Here is an 8,815-nt window from a genome sequence, read left to right as displayed (position 1 = left end):
CTTGTGACTAGGATCATATCAACTTCAAGTTTTTTACCTTGCTATCCATAGGATGCAAATTGCTTACCGCTTAATTCAGCTAAATTCTATCTTCTAGGGTATTTTCAGTAGCTTCTTTTACTTTGAGATGTTTATTGGAGAACGAGTAGCCTCCGCAATGAATTTTTGGGATTTTTTTTTCCAAGTAATTACCTGTAATACATTAATAAACTAGCTAAAGCAGAGCTGGTACAGAATTTTAAATGTCAAGTTACAGATCAAGAAAATCAAGAATCTCGGGTCATGAATCTTTTATACTTAAAGACTACAATTAAGCAATTAAAGTTTAAAGAAAACTTACTACTGGCTTGATGTAAATTTTTATTGAACTGCAATTTAAAACAATACTGTTTTTGAGACTGTGGTGGTTCTTTTAACATCTAAAATTTTGTAAGGTCCCGGGTGTGCTATATCTTACTAGTGCTTTACACAGTTTAGTCTTTAGGTTAAATACCTCAGTTGATCTTTTGTTTGAAGGAGTCAACAGACGGCTTTGAAGCTCACCCTTAGGTCTTTCCTCATTCGGGTAATCAAGATATATATATATATATATATATATATATATATATATATATATATATATATATATATATATATATATATATATATATATATATATATATATATATATATATATATATATATATATATATATATATATATATATATATATATATATATATATAAATATATATATATATATATATATATATATATATATATATATATATATATATATATATATATATATATATATATATATATATATATATATATATATATATATATATATATATATATATATATATATATATATATATATATATATATATATATATATATATATATATATATATATACCTGCCATTGCTAAGTTCTATTCGTGTCTTTTCTGCTCTTTTTAGATTCCCTACGGAAGGTTAGATTTTTTTAATGTTTTTTTTTTTTTTTTTTTTTTTTTTTTTTTTTTTTTTTTTTAAGCACTGAAGACGACTTGGCGGAGGTCCTTGTCGAAATATTTGCTTGTTCTTTGTTTTCTAATTTTGCCACTAGCTGACACAATCCTCGTTTCTCACCTATTTGATTTTATCTTTTATTTATTATTTCCTTTCCTCTCTTGATTTCATACGTTAATACCCTTAGCCTCATTAGTTACAGTAGCTGTAGTGGTAGTATTAATAGTATACACATAGTGCCTGTTGGCTACTTCAAAATCTACCACAGTTAAACCCTTCTGGGTCTAACTTAATGATGTAAGCCGTTCTTGAGATATCTTTTTGTCAACTTTTTGAAAAGCTACAGGTATATAGTTTTGATTTAGTTCAGCATCCGGCAAAATATTCCTAGAAAGCTTCACCTTAATACTCTTAGTTTGCGTAGTAGCAATAGCTGTAGTAGCATTAGTAGCAGTAAGCGCATAATGCGTTTGGTCTCTTCAACATCCCCTTCAACACACGCTGAAAGTTTTAACTTAATACCATCAACCGTTTACGAAGCATTTCTGATACATCCTCTTGACAGCCTGTGGGGGCATAATATGTTTCGGTTTAGTTCAATACAGTTTCAGTTTTCCCCAAATTTTTCAATTTATTACCCTTAGTTTTTAGTAGCAGTAGTAGTGGTAGTAGCATTAGAATTAATAGTACTAGCCTTATATTTAGTGGCAGCAGTAGTATTAGAAGTAGTAATAATAGTTATGGTAGTAGTAGTATGAATAGAACCAGTAGCATTACAATGCAACAATTTTCTTTTGTTTAGTTTAACATTCCCCACAAAAAGCACTGGTAGTTTCAACTTCACACACCAAACTATTCCTACGATGTTGATGTTACGCCCTTTAGACAACTTGCATACAGACGGCGTGCTGTGATTCAGTTCAACCTTCCCCCTTCAAAATTCCTTCATTGTTCATTTTCATACCCTTAGGCATAATTGTAGTAGTAGTCACCAGTAGGATGGAGTCAATCTATTTAAGCTTAGCCATACCCCACGATAGAAGCGCAGCCTTATCCTTTTTGCACATAGGTTTCTCAGAATTTCGCAAACTTCAAGAATTATACCATATCTGATATTGTGTAATCATTCATGTTGTTGGTGAAACAGTGTTATATATACATGCGGTGCCCTTTCCCTACATTCCGAGCGGTGCCCTGTCCCTACATTCCGGCGGGTGCCCTGTCCCTATATTCTGTCAGGTGCCCTATCCCACCATTCTGGTGGGTGCCCTATCCCACCATTCTAGCGGGTGCCCTATCCCACCATTCCGACGGATGCCCCTTCCCACCAAACAAGCGGGCCTACATTCCAAGTGGGCCCACCATACAAGAGGATTATCATACAAGAGGCCAGCCATACAACAGCACACAACACTATCCATACAACAGATATAACCACCTATATAACAACAGACGACACCATATATCAACACACAAATCATATATCAACACTCAAAACCATCCATATATTGACGCATAAAACCAACCATGCAACAAGACACAAATACAACCATATAATAACACACATAACCAACCATACATCAATAGACATAACCAACCAAACATCAATACTATAAAAATAACATCCATACATCAATACACAACACCATAATACACATTGCTAATTATACAAGAGACATATCTTGAGGTCTCTGATAAGAAATATTTCTGTAAGAATGCCAATATTCCGACGGGGCTGCCGGTCCTTGTCTTAAGCATTGTTTCATTATAAAAGAACAGAAGACATTGTCTTTATTATGAGTTTTCTTTTCCAATGACAGGTTTTTAGCTTCTAAGCAACTTCCCATTGATGCTATGAAATTTGTGTTTGATGTAGGAATCGAACCTGAGACCCATGATTTCCCAAAGTAAAAGCACGACACGTTACTCGACTGAGCCAACAAGCCATTGAAAATATTATGATTTTAGAAGTATATTCAATGTATTGTTTCGGGGAAATTGGCCAACTGATGTTAAGCGTCATAATATCGTAACAAGTTATTTGCACATTTGATTTATCAATTAAATTTCTGGTAAGTATTAACAGTAATCTGTTTCGGGGCGTAATTTATGGCATCCTCTTGAAAATATGTATGCCAGGATGATTTGAGATGCAGACTGGACAGACAATTTCTTACGGTGGTTGGGCTACATGTCCCCTATTCAGAACCATAAGTCCCCCACCAGGGCACCAAGTCCCACACCGGGGCCCCAAGTCCCCACTTCATGGCCCCCTCTCCAACTTCCAGGGGCCCAAACCCTCACCCTTCAGGACCCAATCCCACCCCACCCCCAGTTCCGGGGGCCCAACCTTCCCCCCTCAAGGCACCCTATCCCTGCCCCTCTATGCCTCCCCCCAACCCACGCAACTTTTTTTGACAGTTTTTTCATCGTTTTTTTCATGCCTTAAAATCATATAAAATATATATCTAGCAAAAAAAATCACCCGTTATATTTTAAAAGCACAAAATAAGGATGATATAAATGTGTCCGTCGTGAGTTTTTCTATTAGAAAAATAATATTTCTGGTAATTTTTTTTTACATAAATTTTTTCAACTTTTTTTTATGTCTTAAAATCCATTAAACATACTTTTAGGCAAATAGAAATCCCATGTGATATTTAAAAAGTAACAAATAAGGATGATATAAATGTGTCTGTTGTGAGTTTTTCTATTAGATAAATAGTGTTTGTAGTGTCGTTTACACGGAATTACCAAATCTTGATAGGTATTACAAAATCTTGTCTTGCAATATCAAAGTCTTGCATGGTAATAAAAGTATCCTCCCACCCAGAAACACAGGCTTAGAGAGTGAGAGAGGAAAAAAACATACAAACACTTTAAGTCAGACATAAAAACCGACAAAGAACGACACTGGGACAGGAAAACACCCACCCCGACGCACATGCAAAGAGAGTGAGAGAGACAAAAACACATACAAACAAATAAATTCAGACATGCAAACCAACAAACACAGACACTGGGACAGACATACACCCACCCGGACACAGAGGCAAAGAGAGTGAAAGAGACAAAGACTTATACAAACACATAGATTCGGCCATAAAAACCGACAAAGACAGATACTGGGATAAGCAAACACCCGCCCAGACGCACAGGCAAAGAGAGTAAGAGAGACAAAAATCACTTCCAAACACATAGATGCAGACAAAAAAAACGACAAAGATATGAACTGGGACAAGCAAACACCCGCTTCGTTTTCGCTTCGCTTCGCCAGAACATAATTTGCACTTTACAGAAAAAAATATAAAGATTTTTACTTTTATAACTTTAATAAATTAAATAATATTAACACTTTGATTACTAAATATATGTATATTAAACTGATCATGCACAATCATTTGTTATTTTTAGTACAGTGCAAATTATGTTCTGTCCTTGGGAAGGCATAGGGGTTTTGAGCCCTACTCATATTAATTTCTGTTCGTTTTGAATTTGACTCGGTTTTTTATTGTAATTTCTGTTCGTTTTGGGTTTCATTTATTTATCGATGCTGATTTTTGGTAGTTTTACGCTTGGTAGATTATTTGATTTAATTTTGCTCATTTTTGGTTTAATAGAGCTCTTTACTTTTCTTCGAAATCTTATTTTGTGGAAAAAGTTTTTTTTTAATTAATTTATGTTCATTTTATATTGACATAGTCCTTTCAGGGAAAAAGAAAATAATTCCTTAATGTTTTTCAGTTTTTTTAAGGCTTTATAGTTTGGCCTGCTATTTGTATGCTTGAGAAAAATTTTCAGTAATTTTTAACAACATACACCCTTTTAAAAATCTGGACACAAACAGTAGTGTTTAATTTCGTTTCATACCTCCTCTAGTTGACCTGAAATAGAAAACTTGATACCATTCACAAAAAAAAAATCTATTTACTTTCATTAATTGCTTGGATACACTTACACTATTTTGATTTGGTTAAATTTTAAGAGCAGAAGTAGCCCCGAAAGTTTGAACATAGTACCCTCAGTCGTTTTTGGGGTACTGCTGAGATGCCTTATTGGGAATTAGCATTAACAGAGTGCATTTTGATTTAATCTTAAGGCGACATTTAGTTTTTAAACGTAATGGGCAAATAAGAGGGTGGGCGTGGGATGGGGACTAGTTGCCCTCTAATTACGTTCCACTATTAAAAAGGGTATTAGCCCCTTATATTTTCAATCGAATGAGCCCTTTTTGAAGTTCATAAGGCAACTCTTTCGATATGAAGTGCCCTGGTCTAAACAAAAAAAGAGGAAAAAATAATAATACATTGTACCCATACCGATCTTAACTATATAAATGTCAAGCCTTCCAATCACTTTTGACTATTAAAAAGGGCACTACCCCTTTCAATTCCCTCTCGAATGAGCCCTTTTTGAGTTTCTACGACAACGCTTTTTATACACACCTTATATGCCCCCAAGGCATAAATTACAAATTACAACCCTTGCCCTGAGGACTGTGAGGGGGTTGTCATCCACAAAGACCTAATTTCCAGAACTTTCCACTACGTTAAAAAAAGGTCATCTCAAAATATTGATTGAATGTGTTTGGGGAAATGGTAGGCGTCAGAGGGGCGTAAGTTGCTCTCTAATCACTGTCAACTATTAAAAAGGCACTAGCCCTTTCAATTTCCAATCGAATGAGCCCTTTTGAAGTTCCTACGACAACGCTTTCAATAACAACCTTATATGCCCCCAGGGTATAACTTACAACCCTTGCCCTTAGCGCTGGGGGGGGGGTCATCTTCAAAAACCTAATTTCCAGAACTTTCTACAACATTGAAAAAATTGCTATCTCAAAATTTTGATTGGATGTGTTTGGGGAAATGGCGGCATGAGAGGGGGGTTAGTTGCCCTCCAATCACTTCCGACTGTTAAAAAGGGCACTAGCCCTTTCATTTTCCAATCAAATGAGCCCTTTTTGAAATTTCTATGACAATGCTTTCTATAAGAACCTTATATGCCCGAGGGCATAGTTTTTAGATAAGCTTTTCTTAATGTTTAATATTCAATTGTTCAACACCTGATAGATAATACAATCCTCTTTCTGACACATTTTTGCCCCCCCCCCCCAAAAAAAAACCCTTCTATTGAGACAAAATTTAGTTATAGACTAAGCTATGTACAAGGTTGGGGAATTAAAGATTGAAATGGAAGTTACCCCAAAAATATCAATCATAAATAAATTGTAAATTATTGCCTATAGGGGGGATAGGGGGCTATCATTTTTAAATAATAATACCTCATTTTTTTTATTGAAAGCAGGGATGCCGAAAAGATAATTATTTTTTTTTCATTTAAAGTGGAGACATAAGAAAATAATATCAAATTCCCTGGTAAACCATTGAAATATTTTGATAGACCCAGGGCCCCTCATTAGGACTTGTTCGCCGTATTTTGCGATTTCTCATAAGCTACTGACCTAATTTGGCTTTTGTGTCTGCTCCCTTTTAATTAGATTCTTTGGATCTTATTGAATGCCACTGCGAATCTATGACTCAGTTTTCCAATAATTTGAGGTATATCTGAATAATTTCGACATTTTTGTTGTTGTCTTTGTACCCTTTTAATCATACCCTGAATTTTTTTTTTCAAGGAACACTAAGTTGTTTAACGTTATTTTGCGGGTTTGTTTGAACCTAGTTAATTATTAAGTAAATTATTTTTCTAATGAAAGCTGAGACGGTATCCTATCAAGGTGGTATCCAGAGGGGGGGGGGGTAGGGAGGTATTACAGTTAAATGATAATATCTCGAAATTTTTTTTATTGAAAGCAGAGATCCCAAAAAGTTATTTTTTTTTTAATTTAAAGCAGAGACGGCATCCTATCAAGGTGGTTTGCAGAGGGGGGGGGGGGGGGTACTGAGCTATCATATTTAAATTATAATACCTCGATTTTTTTTTAAAGCAGGGGTGCCTAGTTCAGTGCCCAAGTTACATTAAAAGGCTATGTCAAAATAAAAGCTTTTAATTTGGGAGGTTCAAGGAGGAGTCTTTGACTGTCTTATGACCTCAGGGTACTAGATGTTGCATCTTACGTATCTACAGAGGCTTAAAGAATTCGATCACCCCACAAATGATCACCAAAAATATGCACAAATATAACAAATGTAACATTTGGAATATTATAACACTTCAAAGCTTTCAAGAAAAGCAAAAAAGGCTAAATACCCCTAACTACGCTTGAAAGATATTTTAAAAAGAAACTCTTTAAAGATTTCCATGGAAATGACCATAGCAGAAGCTTTGAGCCTGGGTGGGGATCAAAGAGCATTTGGAAATCAAATCTTAAACTCAATTACTGATACTATGTGTCCTAACATTTTGCTTGGATTAAAAGTGACGAACTAGGATGAAAATCTCAACATCTTCCTGGACCTACTTCAGTCTGCATATCATTCCATTTATTTACATTTAAAATAGATGAGCTTTTCCTTTTTTACCTAAGAAAATGGCTGGCACTTCATTTTTCTTCATACCGAATAAACCATTAAGTGTTTTTTGTTTCATTGTGATTGAAGAGTTCTCACGTAAAGTTTTCATCTTGTATTTTTCATTTTGATAAATTTACTCATTTTAGATGCAGTTTATAATTTGACTGATATTAGGTATTTATCTGTTTATAATTTGGAATCAATCCTCAAAAGAAAAAATGAATAATATCCAAAAGAGCAGCCAAAAGCAATAAAAAAGCAGCAGTTCAGCTTTAGCCTACATGACATATATTCTATAAAGAAGCCAAAAAAAACTTTAAAATGCATTTTTTAAAATTTTTATTAAAAACCAGTTTTTAATACAAGAAGGCTTCTTAGGAATCCAAAAGAGCAAAAAAAAACTATCAATATCAAAGTCGCCCATTTCAACTTTTTTAAAGGTGTCAAAACAGATATAGGTAAAGGGAATTATGAAAAAATTAAGCTTCTAAGTTCAAAGTTATATTCAAAAGTTTTTACCCAAATTTTGAATTTTGTGATACGGTATTTAAAGTTTTGTATGCAGAAATGCTCGATGGAAAAACTACTAATTTTGATAATTATTTATGTTAAGAATACATAGCTAATAGATACTTCAACTACTCGTATTATGCAAGGGTTCTGAAACGCCACAGCCATTTCGTTTCTACCAGATTTCTGCTTCTCTTGCGACTTGTGAATTTTTGAACTCATGAATAGGCTCGAATCTGCTGTAAATTTAAGCTGTGATTTTAGAAAGACTGATGAAAACATTAATGTTTGCGGTCAACATTGATCGCAACGGTGGCGCGCCGCTGACATCTTACCGGTGGCGCGGTGCGGCACGCTTTTTTTGGCCCCACCGCCGCCGGTCTTCCCTCATCGGCGCAGCGCCGAGATCTAAACTTAACTTTCAGAATAAATGCTTATTATATAAGCTAAATTTTTGTTTCCACAGTGCTATTTTGGTTTCTCCAGGGCACCCCCTGGCACCCCCCAGGGCAATAGCAGGGCACCCCCTCGTTTTGGTAAAGTAATTTCACGTTTGTCTTCATAGAAAAATACGTGAACTATCCATTAATTTAATAAAAACATGTTAATAGATAATACTTTTTCGAGAATTTGATTTTTCATTTAGTAATGCCGTAAACACCTAAAATTTTCAGAAACTTGTCCTGATTTTTTTTTTCACAAAGATGAATCCATGGAAGCACAAATAGTTTATTCAAGAAACTTTATAAAAAAAAAAAAAAAATATTTAGCTGGTCTTTTCTTAGATCTTATCTCGTAGGGAGTGAATTCTAAATCATGGATTTCAGAGGCTGATTT

The sequence above is a fragment of the Artemia sp. Qi Xiang Cuo genome, chromosome 10 (assembly GCF_049724085.1).
Source record: "Artemia sp. Qi Xiang Cuo chromosome 10, ASM4972408v1, whole genome shotgun sequence".
NCBI classification, from domain to species: domain Eukaryota; kingdom Metazoa; phylum Arthropoda; class Branchiopoda; order Anostraca; family Artemiidae; genus Artemia; species Artemia sp. Qi Xiang Cuo.
This window is presented reverse-complemented; position numbering follows the sequence as displayed.